Consider the following 20,864-nt stretch of genomic DNA (forward strand, 5'->3'; position numbering starts at 1 on the left):
ACCAATATGGCTACAACCTGCATACTTGACCGCTGTGATGAGGCACTCTTAACTCCACAACGAGAGTTCACACAGACAATATAACTATAGTGCTACTATCAGTAGTATCCTGATACCTGCAGACACAACTTTAGCCATGCTCTTCTTTTTTCCTTATCCCTGGTCCAAAGCACAGTCCGGTGGGTGGCGAATTGGCTAGAGGGTCATACCCAGAGAGTGGTGGTGGATGGGTTGGTATCAACCTGGAAGAGTGTGGGCAGTGGGATCCCACGTGGCTCGGTCCTTGGACCGATACTCTTCAATGTCTTCATCAGTGACTTGGACGAGGGTGTGAAGTGTACTCTGTCCAAGTCTGTGGATGATACAAAACTGTGGGGAGAAGTGGACACGCCGGAGGGCAGGGAACAGCTGCAGGCAGACCTGGACAGGTTGGACATATGGGCAGAAAACAACAGAATGCAGTTCAACAAGGAGAAATGCAAAGTGCTGCACCTAGGGAGGAAAAATGTCCAGCACACCTACAGCCTAGGGAATGACCTGCTGGGTGGTACGGAAGTGGAAAGGGATCGTGGAGTCCTAGTGGACTCCAAGATGAACATGAGCCGGCAGTGTGACGAAGCCATCAGAAAAGCCAATGGCACTTTATCGTGCATCAGCAGATGCATGACGAATAGGTCCAGGGAGGTGATACTTCCCCTCTATTGGGCGCTGGTCAGACCGCAGTTGGAGTACTGCGTGCAGTTTTGGGCACCGCACTTCAAGAGGGATGTGGATAACCTGGAAGGGTCCAGAGAAGGGCAACTCCTATGGTTAAGGGCTTGCAGACCAAGTCCTATGAGGAGAGACTAGAGAAACTGGACCTCTTCAGCCTCCGCAAAAGAAGGGTGAGAGGCGAACTTGTGGCTGCCTATAAGTTCATCACGGGGGCACAGAAGGGAATTGGTGAAGCTCTACTCACCAAGGCACCCCGGGGGTCACAAGAAATAATGGCCATAAGCTAGCAGAGAGCAGATTTAGACTGGACATTAGGAGGAACATCTTCACAGTTCGAGTGGCCAAGGTCTGGAACGGGCTCCCAAGGGAGGTGGTGCTCTCCCCTACCCTGGGGGTCTTCAAGAGGAGGTTAGATAGGCATCTAGCTGGGGTCATCTGAACCCAGCACTCTTTCCTGCCTATGCAGGGGGTCGGATTCGATGATCTATTGAGGTCTGTTCCGAACCTAACATCTATGAATCTATGAAAGCCTACAAACCTAAGTGGAAAGACCTATCACTTCACAAATGTGTGTTGCATAATTTGCTCTTAGCCCTTATTGTATCAATAGGTTGTCTGTACCCATATCCATGAACCCCTGCAATGTAGCTTATAAGATAGCCACAGCCTTGATTGAACAACAGAGCTTTCCCCTGTATATTGGACTGTAAATTAGTAGTGCATGCTGTGAAACCAGTCTTCAAGCCACACCATGAGGTTTCACGTCTTGAAGATCTAGGACACGGTCTTGTGAGATGAGCCAGCCTCCAAAAAAGTTCACCTGAAGCCCCTCCTTTTTGGTCTACGTATCAAGCTGGAAATCTCATCAGAGCAGGATTTCCTGTGAGATTTCCAGGTCTTGCCGGCATTTGGTCATGCTGGAAATAATACGAAAGTCACTTTATTTAGAGCATCCTATGCTACATTTATTCTCCCTGCCAAAACTGGGTAATTAAGAGATGTGCCACAAATAAACAAAGCGGCTCAAGCTTTTCCCAATGTCTAGAAAACTTTCCGCCCATCCCGTCATCACTTGAGCCGTGACAACCTGATTGATAATTGGCCATTTGTCAGTAGCTCAGACGCATTGGGTATCCTGAGAGGACAGGATTTTTTTCTGCATTGAAAGGAATCGCATCGATTTGCTGCTCTAAGAGGATTCCACACTACTAAACTTTTTTTTTTAGAAATGAAAGAATGAAACCCCAAAGCAAAACAGAAATTAGCTCAGTCTGTTATTAGTGGTTAAAAGGGGAGAAGCTGTAATATTCTGGTCTGATGTGGTTCCACTTGTTTCTAAAGAGGGTTAATTTTTTTTTTTAATAGTAAAATGCAGGGAGCAGCTCTACTTTGGTTCGTACTAGGTGGGTCATAAAGAGCTTTAGTGCCCTCTACAGACACGCAGACTTCATTTATATCCAGAAATAGTGAACTTTGTGTTCCCGTTCTTTCTGTTTCTCAAGTGAGCTGCAATGCATAGTCCTTTAAACGAGCTTTCAACACTGCATTAATCACTGGCCTTAATGGGCAAATTCTGCTTTTTTTCTTGTTAATATATTTGCATGTTCTTTATGTAACAGAATGCTAAAAAGTACAGTCTGTGCAGCTAGAGATGTACAGGGTTATTTCATTTCCAACCAAGCTCTGGAACGTGTGATTTATATAGTGAAAAGGAGAAACAGAAGGAACAGTTTTACTCCAATGGCACTGACACCCTGTCTCCTCTCCACGCAGCCAGCCAACTACAACGGGTTAGATCCCCCATGGCAATGTAAGAGGGCCTGAACTCAATTAATTAATTTGAAGCCTGGTAGATTATTATGAGAGATTTACACAAAACATAACAAGCAAGCGTGCTGCAGGAGGGAAAGCAATATATGTATGAATTCTCTACTCAGCCCATATAACAGCTTTTATGCTGCAGGATCTTAAAGCACTTTCCAAACTGCAGGGCTGATCCAGGTCTCTGATCAAAATAAATCCGTTGCAATTAAAGGCTAAATCTACAAAAGTCGAATCGACCAGTGAAATGCATCCATCTATGCTGAGCAATGGACCATCTATCTGTCCTTGGGTCAGAGTTTTGGGTATTTGACCATGCTCTATGGACAATGTATATAGTTTCCTACCCAAAAGCAGCATCCAAATATGTCCTTAAAATGTGCCTCACCTTTTTTACATTTCAGTGATGGCTTTCACAGTGGGGCACAAACTGTCGTGGCCCACACATCCGGAGAAGTTGGAGCTGCCATCACACCTCTGGCTTACACTGTAGACATGAAGCTTAAATGTCTTCAGTCATGGAAATGAGGAGGTCTATTGGAATAACTTTGCGTGCTCAGTAGAGAGGAATACTTACTGTGGTGGCTGCATTGTAGCAGGCATATTATGTGTCACAAAACACAGCAGTTTGCATAGGACATTCCAAAATCAGCAGCTCCTTCCCATCCCGGAGAAGTATTTGTTACTTAAAAGAGGACTGCAGATACCTTTTCCTAATCAAGAACTGCTATCTTTTTATAATGCCATTTTTTTAAGCAGAAGCTTCTGCAAATGATGCTAAGGAAGAGATATCAAATAAGCGCGATTCTTTTGCTACACTACAAACTCTAATTCCCGGGACAGTGCAAAACAACTCACATCAGAAGACTGTGTCAACGAGCTACCTTCCAGGAGAGTCAGGAAATCAAATTATAGCAGATGCTGCTCAGCTGATGGTTTGCTGTCTGCTTTTTACGTATATGGGAATTATTAACTCACATTACAAAGCTGGTCCAAAACCTTAATGAATCCAATAAGTGTTTCATTTTGACTTCTTGCCCTTTACTTGTTACATGCTATAGTGAAATCACCAATTGCCCAGCTTTTTCTGCAAAAAAGTATTTTTAAAAAATAATTTCAGCTAAAAAATGTTGCACACTCTATGGGAATGTGCTTTTTTTAAACATAATATATTTTGATTAGGAAATGAAACTTTGAACCCCCGCCCAAATTTTTTTTGAACTGCTAACATGATTTTTCTTGTTTCATGTTAAATTAAAATAGCATGTTTTTCAGTTTCTGGAAGATCCAAATAGTTTTATCTTCCGTTTTCAACGTTGAGATTTTCTTGTGTTACTTCCTCTCTTTCTGTTACTGACCCAATCCTCCTTGTCTACCCATAGTTAAGAATAGAAAAGATTTTTAAAGTGTGCACAATTAGGACAATCTGAATTTTCCTATTTTTTCTTCTTGTTAAGTGGAAAAAAAAAAATCAGGTTTTTTTCAGTGATCAAACAGTAAAGAGTTGTGAAAAGCGTGTTCCTCTTTACCATACGGTGGAGAGGAAAAGGGAATGAATAGGTATTTCTAAAAAGAAGGGGAAAAAAATCCAAAAACTGAATGTGGAAAGCTCAGTTTCCTTGGGCTTCTGTAGTTTCACAGGAAATACAACAAAAATGCTATTTATGTCAAAATGAAATTTGAAAAGTTTGCCTCATTTCCAAATGCAACTTGGAAACAACTTTTTTTTTATTTCATATTTTCTGGAGAATAAAAAAGAAAAAAATGTCAAAATCAACATGGGGAACCTCTATTTTAGTGAAACCATGTTTTTCCTAATAGGATTTTTTTTTCAGTCAAAAACTTACATCACATTTTAGAAACAAGGCTCCATCAGCCCAACATCGTATCTAGACTCAGTCCATACCCGATGTTATTGGGGTGTAATGCTGAGGGGTCACATTTTGTTACATTGACCACAAAGCATTTATCATGGCCATTTTTCATTACATTATCATTTACATTTATCATGGCCACTGTCTCTTCTAAGGAGAGAACTTTTGATGGATCGAGATGTTGCTGAAAACCAATAACTAAACTTCCTTCAGGTTATTCACAAGTCCAATTAGCCTTAGAGCAAGGAATTAGACCTGGGAATGAAATCCAGACCCTTGTAAAATATAACAGAGCGCTGTGACCAAGCACCTACAGCTGGTTCAATTCCTCCCCCAGCATAAATATAACTCCTAATGCTCTAAATCAGTGGTTTTTAACCTTTTTTTTTCATTTGTGGACCCCTAAAAAATGTCAAGTGGAGGTACAATTCCTTTGACTTGTAAGTGTGGGTATTCACATACTTTTGATTGATCACAACATCTTTCATGAGCTCCTTAAACAGATATCTGGAGGGTCCGCGGGCCACAGGTTGAAAACCACTGCTCTGAATTCATACAGAGTTAATGCAACTGCCCAGTGTGATGCAGAGCGGGAGTAAGTGCTTTGTGGATGAGCACTTCTGTTACCAAGCAGTTAGGGTACTAGTGCTTTCAGCTGTCCTTGCACTGGCAGCACAACTGTCTGTTTAAGTTTGGGCAAACCATAGTGAGCAAAAAGTCAAAAATAATTTTTTAAAAATCACCCACTTAAAATGCCCTGGGCTCAGAAAATTAGCCACACAAAAGTTCAAGGTAATTCCAGGTGCAAATTAGCACGTGCTCGGTGACGATCCACACTGTGAGGGAGCATCATCCACTACCACACGCACATGGTTTATGACCAAAGATACAAGGGCAACATAACGGATCACAACAGGATAGGATTAGAGAGGGAACCTGGACTCTGCTTAGTGAAAGACAAGCAAAAATCCACAGAAGACAAGTTGAATCCAGTTAGGAAAGACTTTTGTGCCACTCTGTCAATTATAGACTACATTAATCAAGAAACCTATGACAGATAACCACAAACAGTTACAGTAGACATATAGTCTGTTGATCATTAGATTGAAAAGTGTTTCCCCAAATGGAGAAATTAGGGTTTTTGCTTATATTCTACATAGAAATATCCTTGAATGAAAGCAAATAATAAGGTGGATCCAGGCTGTTTTCAGGAAAGGGAACAACACTGGATGATAATCATGAAAGAAGCATGAAATGCTGACCTGATTCAAAGCTGACTTATTTTAATTCCATCTTCCTTTCCCACCTCAATCCTCAGTTTGCTTTTCCTATATATCTATATAGGAATCCTCAGTTTGCTTTTCCTATATATATATATATATATATATATATATATATATATAAAGAGAGGGAGAGAGATATGTATATATGTATATGCATATATATGTGCGTATATATTCCTACATATATAGATAGATGTATCTATCTATATATGTATATATACACACACATCTATCTATCTATCTATCTATCTATCTATCTATCTATCTATATACACACAGATAGATAGATAGATAGATAGATAGATAGATAGATAGATAGATAGATAGATAGGAAGTTTGTAGGAAAAGCATACACAATCACTTTTAGCTCATTCATAAGTATTTCTGCTTGCCTGTTATCTTACAGGTATGGCACCTCTACAATGGCCCCTTCTTTGACAATCTTGCAAATGCTACAGGATCCCTTAGTCCAGTGCTTATGTATAGTTACCATTTGGAGTGGTAGCATGCAACTTCATAGAAAAATTGTGGACAGGAAATGAGGATACTAAACAAGTATAAGAGTTATCTTTTTAAAAATTATTAAGGTTGAAAAGTGGCCTCGGGTTTTTCCCCCACCTCATCTTGTGGAATTGGCCAAGATTGAAACAAGAATTGTATAGAAATTAAAATTACAAAGCCAAAATTAAGGAAGATGTATATAATTACTAAGATTGCATTGAAGTCCTAGTATGATTAGCTCCCTGTTTTGGGTTTGTTTTTTTTAATACTATGACCAGTGTGAAAAACCAATCCAGTTATCAGCCATCCTTATCAGTCCCTGTATCTAACTTCTCATCCTTATTCTGCATATTCTCCTTCCCGCGCATCCCTGTAAGATGTCAGTACTTTCTTTGCTATGGAAAGAATGGATATAGGAAAGAAAATGAGGAAACTTCATCAAATGAAATAGAACAGAGCCCTAATCTTATCCTTAGATGAAGTAGGGAGTATTTCTGTTTTAATAATCAATTAGCTTATCGCGTCACAGATAGCATATTGACGCCATGACTCATGTACTTTCTGCTATTGGCACCAGCTAGGTTTCCTGTCTGTGTCTCCCTAATTATTTTTGTTGTCTTTGAAACTCTTTAACCAAGCTTGACAGTTCAAGGCCAATAATTAATCTTTCAAACAGAGTAGCCAAACCCCCTAATTTACATGCCTCTTCTATATCTGCAGATACCTTCCCAGGGCAGATGAAGGGTCCCCCAAATCAGCAAAAGTTCCTAAAGCAAAGAAGAAGAATATTTTCCTGAAAGGAAAAGAAACGAAAAAAGCCACTCCAACTTCCAACCCTCACCCCAACCCCCCCAAAAGAAGAAAAAAGAAAAAGCACATGTGCAATTTTCCCCCCGCTCACTCCGTTTCCTTTATGCGCGCTGGTTCAGAGCTGCTGGTGGAAGATGGATACATATATTAATTCTCCATGCAGAAAAATAAACAGTGGACTGAGTCCTCTGGGACTCAGACGTCTGGTCTCAGCTGTCCCGGTGGAATCTTCCTCCATTGCCTAATGGTCTTTGACCACAGCAGATCCATTTAAGGGATGCCGTATCATTTTCTAAAGCCTCATTTAGACTCATACATAAAATAACCTCATCCTGTCACACTGAAATGATTTCAAACCCAACCCCCCTTTTGCTTTATTTCTTGTAAGTAATTTAAAACACAGGGATGGATTTTAAATAAAAGGAAAAAGAAAGAGGTAGAGGAAGGAAGGGGGGGGGGGAAAGGAAATGAGACAGGAGCTAACTTTCAAAAATGGCATTAAATGATGAGTTTTCAAAGTCCATTTTCAAGAAAGTTATGTAACATTTATGGACAAAATTCCCCAAGTCAAAGGGGAAAAAAATAACATCTTATTATCTGGTCTAGTAGTTTTCCAAACAATGTAGTCACAATTTCCTCCTCATAGGTTTGTTTGCCACTATGTGCATTTTATTTATTAACATATTTCTTGTATTGCTACTAGACCTTGAAACCCCAACAGAAATTGGGGCAAAACTGTAAAAAAAAAAAAAAAAAAAAAAAAATGCATTAAGGCACAGCCCATGTCTTTGAAGAAGATCCTGGTTGGAAATCCTAAAAATAGGAATTATTATCCAAAATTCCAAAAGTTCATTTATCCCTTCAAGTTGGACAAAAGAAAAGAACATCAAATGACCAGAATTTCTGTGATTTAAATATATCAGTTTGACATTATGGAAATGCTTCCCTGTGGGAAGGTTGACACTTTTTGTTTCAAGAAGCAAAACCATTTCCTTTCACCTTTCCTGTTTCGGTTTGTTAAGTGAGAATAGACGAGAGTCGTTAAGAATATGATTGGGGTGAAATATTTCCATAATGACCGTGGCCATTTGGAGAAAATGGATCTGCTCCTGAGAAACATTTTTATTTATTTGAATTTATTTTTATTTATCATCGGACTCGGTGATCTGTTGAGGTGTCTTCTGACCCTAGCATCTATGAATCTATGAATTAGCATTTCCTTATGGAAAACTGATTCTAGTTCATCCAATGACATTTGCAATTTATATAAATACACCAGACAAAGATGGGAGTGGAAAGAGGCATGGGTGGGATGCTTAACCATCCTCAGCCGCACAGCAGGTCACCGATAGGCATCAAAACAGAGCCCTGTCTCCATGTGTGGGAAAGAGATCCGAAGAAGGGCACCTTGTGCCCAGAAGCTTATCTGCCATCCCTCTCAACTATGTAGTTGATCCAGTAAATGCATTATCAAAAAGATCTTGCTTCTAGAGGTCCAGAAAGATATTCCACTGGTGGTTATTGGAGTCGTTATGAAGTCAACATAGTGATGCAAACAACCGGAACCTGGAGTTTTTAGAAGCACCCAAATTATTAGATGCTTCTCCGAGCCTTAGTGAAATTTCTGGAGCTAAGTTCTTGTTTTGTCCAAAATTAATTCCTTTATACTTAAAAAAATAAAATGTTACATAGTACCTAGTGTTATTGCAGATAAAGGTACAATGCACGTCTTACAGTTGTGAATATGCATGTCCCTAAAATGTATTACTAGTCTAGACTAAACTGCTGCTTCCTAATCATCGGGAAGCACAAAACACTGGTCTGAGCTGGATCCTGTCTTAGGGTACCACTGCCCTCTGCTGTACTCTGCCGTATGAAATCTTCATTTTACAGCCCTGTGTCAGGAACCTGAAAATAGTTGTAGATATTCGATGTTCTCCGTTAGCATGAGTGGCTCATGTTTATCTTCCGAAGCAGCGGGATTTGATTTCTCCCCCTGTAGCCCTCCTTAAATTCGGAGTCAGGCTTTGAAAGGTAGGGACAAACCTAAGGAACTAGGGAGTTGCTATATTACAATGTACCCGTTAGACAAGGTTCTTTGGGTGAATCTGATATCTTTTATTAGACCAACTTAAATAGTTGGAAAAAAAATTTAAGCAAGCTTTCGGGTTTTTAAAAACCCTTAAGTTGGTCAAATAAAAGGTATCAGATTCACCCAAAGAGCCTGGTCTGCCTATGTCCTTAAACCAACACGGCTACACCCTACACCAGTGTACCAGTTAGTGATTCATTGCTAAAGTTCACCGTTGAAGGAGTTCTGCATCCCAAGTTTTTAAATCATCTTGTTAAGATTATATGAGTCTGAGGGTGCCTAGAAATCCCCCTGTTCTTCCCTGCTGGAGTTGAATTTTTTCAGTCTTTCTCAAAGGGCATACAATAAATAAATGAGTTTGTAACTTGGAAGAAAGGTGATGGAAAAACTGACCCTTCCTTACAACCACCTCACATTACCAACTACAGTGCTGAGGTATGTTTCCAATTTCTTTTCCCTCCACAGCTTTTGAAGCAAGATACCCATGACAGCCAACTCCATCTGCCATGAACTTTGATTACATATCGGCCTAGGGTCATTCATCATCCTAATGTCTCTTTAAAGAATCCACAATAATGAAGTCTTAAGTGCATGACAAATGTCTCTATGATCTCAGAAAGATGCAGTTTTATGAAATTCACCTGCGACCAGAAGTTCCCAAAGAAGGCCAAAGCCAATATTTAAGACCTCATTATGCCTTTGGAGTGGTTTTCTCCCTTGTGAGAAATGTCTCTATGGGCTTGAATTTCACTCTTTGTTCTTCACCATCAAATGAGGCTAATATTAATTATTCCTTCACCCCAAACTCAAACTTCCAATGGTGCAAAAGTCTGCCAGCATTACAACATCTATAACTGTTCTCTATAGTGCTACAAAACATTTGGTTGTAGAAGAGATGATTATTCTTTATCTACCTCCTCTTAATATAATTTAGAGGGCAGTTAAATATCCTGCCAGCTATTAACATCAGAAAATTTAAACTAGAAGGAAGGGTTTCCTCTTGGATGCACCAGGTTTATTTTACTCTGTTCTTAGGGTCTGTGCAATTAGTGCTGCTTTTTTTTGCTCAGGATGTGGAGAATTGCAAATTTTAATTTTTTTTTCCTGACACACTGTAATTATTGCAGACATCAACTGTTTTTTGCACACTCCTCCAAAAATACGGTCAATCGTGTTTGCACAGGAAATTCTGGAGTAGAGGGAACGCCCTAGGTCACATCCGTTCCATGCTTGTAACTCAATCTTTTTGAAGATCAGAAAATAGCTGGTTTGTTTGCCTAGTTTGTAAATTGTGTGAAACATCTGAGTTGGGTTCAGACAATGCTTTTTGCCCATGCTGCCTATGCAGTTTTCCAGCCTTATCGAACTAAGCAGCTGCATTCTTGGGTCTTTTTCCTCGGATGCCCTTCTCTCTCTCCTTTTATTCCAGCATTATAGTGCCATTTTGATAGGATGTATCCTCCTCCCTTATGTTTTGTGTGGTGTCTGTCTTATGCAAATCAGCTTGATAGATTTCATAGACATTAGATTTCATAGACATTAGGGCTGGAAGGGACCTCAGAAGATCATCGAGTCCAGCCCCCGACACAAGGGACAGTGAGAAGAGGAGATGCACTTTGGCCTGTTTGCCATTAAGGATGAATGAATGCAGAGCTTGTCCGTATGAGATGCAAATAAAAGGAAATTGCTGGTGTTGTCTAGTGGATAGGGAGTTGGATGGGGTAGTTGGGATATTTGGATTCTCTTCCTTGCTCTACTACTGACCTGCTAAGTTGTGTTGGAAAAGTCACTTTACCTCCCTGCACCTCTAGTTCCCCTCCCACTATTGCTTGTCATGTCTGAATACAAGTACTTTGAGAGAGAGGCTGTCTCCCCACGTGTGGGCACTGGGACCTTTCAGTGCCACCAGAATGCAATTAATTGTAATCACTATCATTCAATTTATGCCATGGTCAATGAGCCACGGTGATTGACTGGACGTGAATACCTTCCAACTGAACGTTAATTGTCAATACTCTATCTGTTAACAGGGTTTGTTGTGTGGCCTTGCAAGGATCTGGTTAATATAAATATCCACTATACGTATGCAGCAGTAGGACCTCTGTATCTAGAGGACTGCATGTGAGACTGGCCACTATCCATGGATCATCAGTAGGAACAAAATCTGTGTCTTTCAGCAGCTAACCGCAGTCCTCTGCCGTGTGTACTTAAGGAGTACTACACCTTGCTGGTAGCAGTAGTAGGTTCTTATCTTGTCCAAAGACCAGCCACTAGAGGAGCATGTACAGCATAGAGCTAACAAGTCATACATGACTAGAGCTGATTAAAAAAAGGTGATATATTTGGGTAGAAAAAATGTGCCATTTCTGTTGGAAAATTTCAGTAGTCTTTTTCTCCCCCCAAGCAGTACATATGGTCCCATAGGGAAACCCCAATAACTTTGAGCAACGGTACAGCAATACTTCCATGAATTCAGAGAGCAATGCAGGTTTAGGAGCCAGTCTCATGAGCTGAGCACCATTTACTGTCTTTGGCCTTCCTAGGATGTTGGAAAGCTCACTTGATCTCACGGTAAAAGTTCATTCCATTGATGAGCTCATAAAATCTCAATGCACAATTTTAAACCATCATTTGAAACCAAGTGCTCTGCCTCTGTAATAACAAGAAACTTAAATTTTCAGAAGAATTCTCAGCACCTTTTTTTCACTATTTACCTAAGGCCTCGTTCAAAAATCGCTGTTGTGAATGTTTCAAGACAAATTGAAACTGTATACCGAGAGAAAACGTATAGACATGCCTCTTTATCTATCAAGATATATTCTTCATCTAACAGAGGACAAATCACAGCAGGGAACATTTCTACAGCTGTGATCCCCAAGGATTGTGAGATATCGCTTGACTGGCTCAGAGTGTCTCTCGGTTGCAGCTGCTGATATCATTATTGGCAAGGGAGGGAGGTAGAAGGAGGAAGCCTTTTTCTCTCAAGTTTCCCCCTGTCCCTTCCTCCACTGATAGACAAAATGATTGCCTTTTAATTAGCAGGCCAGATTCCCAGCAGCACTGAGGCCTACATTTGTTCACAGCTTTAGCTCGTATTTTATTAGGCCTGAAAGATAACTGTAAAAGGAATGGTTTATATTTTTAGTCATGTGAGTGGCTGATAGATAGGACCCCAACAGAAAGTGCTCAAGAGTACGTAGCCTAGTTCCTATGCCGTAGATCCATAGGTTTTGCAGGATCAGTAAAGCTGATTTTTGGGTGGAGGATAAACAGCTTCCCTTGGGCGTGTTTTTTTTAACGTGGGTTCTCAGCCATAACCACTGTGGAAAGGCCTGGTTTTCCATTCTCCCACACCAATGCAAAGAGTGTGCTGAATGCATAAGTAGTGCTAATATTTGCATTTGATCAACTTTCCATGTACTGTGAACTTTGTACTGGCGCTAGTGAGGGCACAGCATGTAACCTGGTTCCAGGGGCGCAGCACTGAGAACTGTATACACTTTCTTCAGTTACACTAAGGGGCAAGAGGGAAAGATGGATGTGACAGTAAGGTTCTTCTTCCCTTTCCTGCAGCCAAATGCATTAGACCCAGATGAAGCACAAACTGTCCATACATAATGAATTAAATAATAACAACAGCTGGATTGAGTACTCCAGCCTTTCACTGGTCAGGGAGGGACATGACACAACGTGGTTCTGTTTTCTAATATCAGCGTGTTTGCTTCATTTTCCCCTGCCTTGGTACTTCCCTTTTTTGTGTCCTTGTGACAAGGTGTTTAGCAGAATTTGCAGATATACATTGAAATCTGACAGGCACCCTGAGTGCTTCTGCTATGGCCTTGAAATTGTGACCTCTGGGCTATCAACCGTGTGTCTTAGCACCCTCGGCACCCCAGCCTCCCTCCTGCTTTGGTTATGTGTCATTATGCACTGGGAAGACGTAAGATAGAGTGAGATGGTTTTGCCAGGTAGCAACGTGGCCTTTCGGGAAGTAGACTGTCAGGAACCAAGGAGGGCAGCTCCCCTGTGGAAGAATGACCGGGCAAACAAAATGGAAACCCCAATGGGTGGAAATTAATTTGCTTTGGTGCCCGGAAGTAGGAATCAAAGTAACCTAATAGGGGCAAACTGGCTTGTAAAAAAGAGACGTGCCTTAGAGGCATGGCTGCATAGGTCTGACTCTTGCTGGCTCTCTCCTGCTTAGATTTGGCTTAGCCATTCTGATCAAGGACTTCATTTGCCGTATTTCAGTTGACCGCTAAATGTCATTGTGCTTGAGAGAGACTTCCTGCTTGATTTCATTCCTTCCCTGAAAGAGGGGAAGTGCCCCATCAGGAGCTGAGCTAACTGGCCATCACTAATGGAGCAGTGGAGAAGCCAAAAGGGAGCTAGGATTCCTAGTACATGGCCATTACAGCCTGTTTGGGTGAAAGCAGGCATAGCATTTAGGGAAATGAAGTGGGGTCCTTGTGCTTCTCTAATACATCACTGGATCTGCTGCCTTGGCTCAGTGGATTAAGGCTAGGATCCATAGTCACTCCCCTTTTAATGCCTCACCTAATGAATAGCATCCCTGTCTGTACAGCACACATCTTATTCCCCCTTCAAGCCAGTACTGTGTATTCATGCAAGGCCTGGACCTGAGCCCGTGGCTTGTTATAAGGCCAGAAGCAAGACTGCTACCAACTGAGCACTTACAGCTTTAGGGTAATAAGGACTGAACTCCAGAGACAAATGAGTACAGTCCTTTCCTCTGCAAACTTTACCAAAGTATCGGATACAGTGTACCAGGAGCTCTTCCAAATTGTTATTTGTACTTCTCATTGGCCCAGACAAAAGAACACTAGCTCCTGAGATGCCAGCTGCATTGAACATATATCTCTTTTATAGCTGCCCATCATTGCAATTGAAGAACATAGACTGGCACTTTGCAAATGTGGACTATGGACACATTTTGGATTTTTTTCCTCTTTATACTTGTTTACCAGGGCATCTAAAAGAATTGGTTTCCATTTACACATATTTATAAAATATACAAGTAAAGGATGCAGTCAGGTAAAGATTAGACTGGATTAATTTGTCTTTAAAATAGTGTGAAACAAAAGGAATTCATAGGGCAATGTGTTTTCTTAACTATGTAGTTGGTCCAGTAAAAGAGATCACCCTAAGAAATCCTTGCCTCTTACATAATGGACCATCACAGTAATAACTTCACTCTAACACTCTCTAAAGTAACAAAACAACTTATAATGTCCTTCAAATAAAAAGGGAATGGACTAATAGATCTAGTTTCAGCAAGTAAATAGCCATTGGATTGCCAAATACTGAAGTGCATTTCATTGCCTCAAGGTTGGAGCGAGTCAGAAATGTTTCAACATAACGTTTTCCCATCATCAAATGTTGATTTGTCCAAGTCAGAGCTTTATGGTGGTTCCATATTGAAAAGAAAATAAATATCCAAGCCTCATGAATCACATTTTGCAAGGAGTCTTATTTCATGCCCAACTCTACTTGTAGGACACAGGTTTTAGTTTTCAGTTCAGTAAGTCAGACCTTGCTGGAAAGACTGAACTCTTCTACCAGGACCTACTTTCTAGGAATGGGCACGCTCAGTGAGACCTACACTGTGATGGGAACAGTGTGAGGTGGAAAGAGTACGTTTATGTGACTGACCAATTGAGTGCCACGCGAAACGGCGGTGTGCTATGCGCACGAGTGCAGGACCGTGTGCACAAGCATATGATTGCTTCTGTCAGTTATTGACAGAGATGGTATGACTGGATTGTATAAAAGGGATCTCATTCCCAAACTTGGTGCCCAAGTAGGATTGAATGGTATGGTATGGTGAGTGTGCTCAAGTCGACTTGAGCTTGAGTGTGTGCTCAAGTCGGCATGAAGGTGTGATCATGCATGTGAGGGTGTGGGACACTAAAGGTCTGTGAGACACTGGTTTGTAAGAAGGTGATGTTTGTTAATTTTTGTGCATGTGGAGCGAGAGCCTGGGAGGCCAAGATTTCCGTCGCATTGTGTGTATGTGGAGTGAGAGTTGGGGGAGGCCAATATCTCCATTGTGTTGTGCATATGTGGAGTGAGGGATGGGGGGGCCAAGATCTCTGTTGTGTTGTGTGTATGTGGAGTGAGAGTTGGGGGAGGCCAATATCTCCATTGTGTTGTGCATATGTGGAGTGAGGGCTGGGGGGCCAAGATCTCTGTTGCGTTGTGTGTATGTGGAGTGAGAGTTGGGGGAGGCCAATATCTCCATTGTGTTGTGCATATGTGGAGTGAGGGCTGGGGGGCGGGGGATACAACATCTTCGTTGTGTTGCACGTATGTGGAGTGAGAACTGGGGGAGGCCAAGATCTCCGTTGTGTTGTGAATATGTGCTGGGGGGGCAGCTCTGTGTACGTGTAAGTGGTGCCTGTGGGAAGGGAGAGTGTGAGATTGCTCTATCACCACCCGTGTCTTGTTATCTTGTGTTAGTTGATTTGTTGGTATACCTTGTATTTGGTATCTTGTATTTGGAAGTGTATCTCGTTGTGTATAGAGTTGAGGAGTTGTTTATTCATATACCATTTCTTTGAACCATAATTGAAGTGTCTGTAGTTATTGGCCCATTCTCCAGTCTTGGGCTGGTTAGAGTTTAGCTACCCACCACCCTTTCAACTAGAGCAGAGGGGCCTGGAGGATTAATGACCCTCCCCTGTACCCACATGTGGGGTCTCAGGGCCCTCCTTCTACAGACTCACATCCTTTAATGTACCAGTATTTATCCTAAGACCACTTCTGTGGAGCTCTATTAACCCCTATTTTACAGATATTGCATGTGGCACAACAGACCAAGTGGCTCGCCTACGGCCACAGAGAGAATCTCTGATAGATCAGGGAGCTGGATCTTTATATTCAAAGTTTCAAACCAGTACTTTAACCCCTGGACAATCCTTTCACTTCCATCAATATGTCGTGTTCCTTCAGTCTGATTAATTTTACCAGCCTCCTCTTTTCCTCTCTACAGTTTTGTATAGTAGTGCCAAAAATACATACTTTGCATATTTTGTCTTCTCTTTCCATATTCTTGCATTCATGGCATAGATATACGGTATCCCCAACTATCTGATTTTCTCTAGGTGATTACTCAGGATTTCATATTCAGCTGTCCTCAAAAGGAAAAAGTGAGGCCAATAAAAAAAAACAACAAATAAAATTGTGCTCCCACTCATGTATAAGCCTGATGCTGGAATTCATGGGTGAAAATCTGTGGTCTGTGTTATGTAGACTAGATGATTATAATGGTCTCTTCTGGCTTTAAAATCTAAGAATCTATGAAGAGCTGAACGGCACTTAAAGCCACTTGAAGGATTAGAGTTGACACCCACAAGAGCTTTTCTGTCTTCGGTTTGCTATCCAAACATCAAGTGGTCCACGAAGATGTTTGCAGTCTAAAAATGCTGCAGTAAGGAGTACAAGTGGAGTGAGATCCTGCCTCGGTGTAGGCCAGAGAAGCCAAGGGAATTAGGCTGAATTCGACCAGCCAACAATTCTGGCCCAGCACACTGTGTCTACTGCACGAGGTAGACAGCACGCACCTTGGAGAAAGAGACACTCTGTGATAAATTGTTCCTGAGAATGAAAACGGTGTTTAACTTAATCTAGTTTCACGAAAAAGCAACAGCTGATGACAGCCAGCCAGTCAGGGCACATTGCAGATGGTGTTTTTCATGGCTGTAATCTAATGTCATCGTTTTTACAGAAGTGAAATTAAAAATCTTCAATGCTTTGTGGTGAAGACAGACAGATGCCTTCCTGCTTTAATTCCTGAGTGGCCATAACATGTTCGCTGACATTTCAACTTGATGTTTTAATTGGCTTATTTGAATAAAACTCAGACAGGTTATGTTGCTCAGTTTTATTTTGTGTCTCCCAGCCCAGCAGCCAACAAAAAGAAGACAGCAGGACAAGGAGGGGCAGTGACTTTTCACCTTTCCAATTCTCCCAGTGTTTTGTTTAGCTCTTAATGTATTTAAATTCATGCCTTGTTAAATTATAAACTGCATCCTGCTGGGATTAAAGTCAGCCAGGGTGCTCCAGAGAAGGGTCCCCCTACCTTCCTCCCATTTGTCCAGGAAAAATGTTTTCTTTCAGGTTTGGGGGGGGTTGTTTTAATGTAGTTATGCCATTCCTCCACGTTGCACCAAAAGACACCTGAACAACATGCTGCTGTACCTGCCCTGAGAGTCAGCGAAGGTTGTCTCATACTGTTTGTAAAACAGAGGGCCGGTCATGTGCTGGGATGGGGGAACCTCACCTTTAGGTGATATCCCAAACTGGAAAGCATCAACTTCATTACATGCTGCTTAGCTGTACTTTACTGCATATGCAGTGGTTTTACTAGCAAAGGGGTCACTAGTTTATAGCACGGGCCTCATCTGTAGAAGAAATGAAGCCACAACCTGAAGAGCAACGGCTGTGACTTTGGTAGCCCTTGTCACTGAAAATCAACCAGACCCATGTGCGGTTATTTGTCTTGCTGAGCAATGCAACCAAAACCAAGAAGCAAGGTTCAAAAAGTACCATCCCGATGCAGATAATGGGAAAAAAGTGGACTGAAAACCTCTTTCTGTTCTGGTGATGGGATCATTTGGATTAAAAAATGACAGGTTCTCACTTCCAGCTAGTTAACTCAGTTCTCTCCCTTTCTTGTTCCCTATATAGATTCCTCCTTGTATGCTGATAGGATTTGCATCTTTCTCTACAAAATAATGTGTGTATATAGGATAGATGTATCAAAAAGTATATCAACTTCTGTCTTTTTAGCTTTCTCTTACAGTAATGGCAACCTCAGCGATTCCATGTTTTTCTCGTCTTCTCCATCTGCTTAGTGTGCAATGATGTAGCTTTCCCCACGTCTGGATCTCAGCCAACTACAACTGTGTGAGTGTGTATGTGTGTGTGCATGTGTGTTTTTCGGCTCAGTGATACTCACTGTTTGTGATGGTGCATGGAGAAGAGGCCTGGCAAGAGCATACAGTATGCCGTGCCCTGGAGATCTAAGCGGTTGGCAAGTGAAGTGGCAGGTATCTCAGGTACAATGGATCAAGCACTGTCTGAGTGGGAAATGATTTTGCTAGTCCCTGGTTAGTGCTTGGGGTGCAGGTCCACAACACAAAACCGCCACACATAATTAGCACAGCTTGGCATCCATCTCTGTCGAGGGAAAGGTCAGGGCTCACTTAGCATGGAATCTGAATTACCCTTCACCCAAGAGGAATAGGTTCTCTCTGGTTAGGTTAAGGTCACTGGTAGGGCTCCGTACATTGCTACCTTCATAAAAAGAGATTGAAAATCCACCTATCAGACGTGTATAAACACAATTTATTCTGCTTCTTTCCCTTCACATAAAAACTTCTGCTCAGGTGCATAAAGTTAGTCCAAGGTCAGCCATGCTTATCATCAAGGCACAGGGATGTTTGTTCAGTCTATCCAAAATATACCTCAAATCCCAGAAATAATCCAGGCATAATAAGTAAGCGCCAGGTTTTGCTATATGGGTAATTTCAGTGAGTCAAGTTTTCCTCCGGTTGACGTACTAGTAATTCTACTAAAGTCAGTGGAAATACACCAGTCTGAAGCTGTGTAAATCAATTTGTCTCCGATTCTCTTCTCAAGTCCAGGGAGCACATCCTCAGCTGAACAGATCCTCAACTTCACTGTTGCATTTCCAGTGAAGACAATTAATCATTTTATGTTGATAAGCTGAATATCTGGGCTCTACATATTGTTGACCTAGTTTGGATACAGGAAATATGAACTAATTAACTGTGTTAGTCTGTTAGGCAGAAGGCAGGGCAGCGTGGGACCTTATAGACTAACTTATACAGAGAGACATGAGCTTTCATAGGCTACAGCCTACTTCATCAGAATGGATTTGCATAGAGCTGGAGAACTAGACAGAAAGGCCAAGGTGGACCGTGGTCTTTCCATTAGTCTAGATGGACATATGCATTAATGTTATACCGACTCTCTTCATCATGTCAGGCAGGGCTCATATTGAATTATTCATTTACACAACTCATTAGATCCCTTTTGAAAGCTAGGTACTAGTGCTCTGGTTGTCTGGTTTGTCATCAGCTTAAGGTTTCTTTTCTACAAAGTATTGTGTGGTTGCTGATATGCAATGGCATCCTCTTATTAAACTAAGACATGCAAGCATCTTCTCTGTCACCATCGTATTGAGGGACTGCTACCGCCACCACTGCTGTTAACAATTGGTTCATCTAGACCACTTAGTGTCTGAGCATGTCCAGACATTCACTCGTACAGGAGAAATTCTCCTGGAATCGGTTTAACCCTGGTTGTTCCCAGGTTATTTTCCTCCTGGAGCAGCCATTTTTACTCGGTGATAAAGATGCTTATAGTTATAGTTTTTCCTGGGAGAGCAGCGACTCTCCCAGGAGAACCTTAATGTCTGTATGCAGCCTTATTTTGCTCTGAATCACCAGTCCAAGGTTTTATTGCCTTATAGTCTTATTGTTTTAAAAACAGACAATACAAATTACCTAAAATGAAACAGCAAAAGTAAATCAGATGAAGAAAACATGGAAAGAAAAAGCCTATTTTCCCATTTAAAAGGCAAATTCTTAAAGTTTCTAGTTCCCCTCCATGTACATATTCGACTCTCATTGACTTCAGTGAGCAGTTCAGAATTTGCACTTATGCGCTGAGACTGAGCAAAAGAGAGAGCCCCTCATTCTGCTCCTGTGGAGGAGAGGAAATTGTGCTTTACTGTATTGTTTACCCTTGCCTTTTCTTTAATTTACCCTTTGTTTGATATATCAGCAGAAACCATTTATCTGCCTCGATGATCAAATAAGCTGGCTGATAAAACAATGGACATGTGATTCACTGGGAGTGGAAGAATGGTAATATAAAGGTAGGTTGTGAGGATAAAGTTTAAAAATTCAGTAATGTGTGATTTGCTACCTCAAGCTCGCCACAGTGCCTAAGGGAAAATATTGTTTTTTCATACAAAGTAGAGAAGAGAAATATGGGTTATCCTTTAGTACCACTGCCGTGAAAGGGATTCCAGCACTGAAAGCTGATACCATATTACTTAAAAGAACCATATCCAATTCAAGCTGAGATATTTTTGTTTCTTCAACCAAGATAACAGGTAATGAATTCAGTGATCAGTATCTGGTTTTCTTGAAGCAGGGGGAGATAATTTGAAAAGGCAGGTTGCCTGGGTGACAAATAAGCAATTTTAGATCCAGGCATTGAGGGCAAAGTCATGTCACCTGAAAACTGAAATTTCTGTCTTCTGCAGCCACTGATTTGAAGTCAGTGAAAATCATCCCATTAGAGTTCAATGGGATTTTGGATTCATAGGAACACAAGTCACACTTCTCACATCTCAGCAAACTTCCTTGTCGACAAATGATTCCAATAATTGCAGCTTTACATATTACACAGTAATATGAGTTATCAAATTCACTGAAACTAGTAGAGACAGATGAGTTTGTCCAACCAAGGACCAACATCCAGGCCCAAATCCATTATGGAGATTATTACACAATTTAGAAATTTAGACAGCATGTGGATTCTACTGACTGATGAATAAGTTTGAAAAATAATCAATGTTGAGGCAATTTAGGTTGCATTTTCATGCATGTTCTGTTTTTCCCTTTTCTGTGACTTTATTAAGAGAGTCATTTGTAGGAAAAGATCTATTATCTTCCAAGATATCATTTAAGAAAATGCTTCTTCTAAGGAAAA

General features: G+C 41.2%; 1 long non-coding RNA gene across 1 annotated transcript in view; it reads left to right on the top strand.

Annotated features, from left to right (window-relative positions):
* LOC109284837 (uncharacterized) overlaps nt 1-20,864 on the top strand; it is a 46,985-nt gene that overhangs the window by 15,251 nt on the left and 10,870 nt on the right. Inside the window, exon 2 of the long non-coding RNA XR_002092448.2 lies at nt 19,929-20,022. This is a non-coding gene — a long non-coding RNA (uncharacterized LOC109284837). The remainder of the gene's footprint in view (nt 1-19,928; nt 20,023-20,864) is intronic.

The sequence above is a fragment of the Alligator mississippiensis genome, chromosome 8, assembly GCF_030867095.1.
Source record: "Alligator mississippiensis isolate rAllMis1 chromosome 8, rAllMis1, whole genome shotgun sequence".
Lineage (NCBI taxonomy): Eukaryota > Metazoa > Chordata > Crocodylia > Alligatoridae > Alligator > Alligator mississippiensis.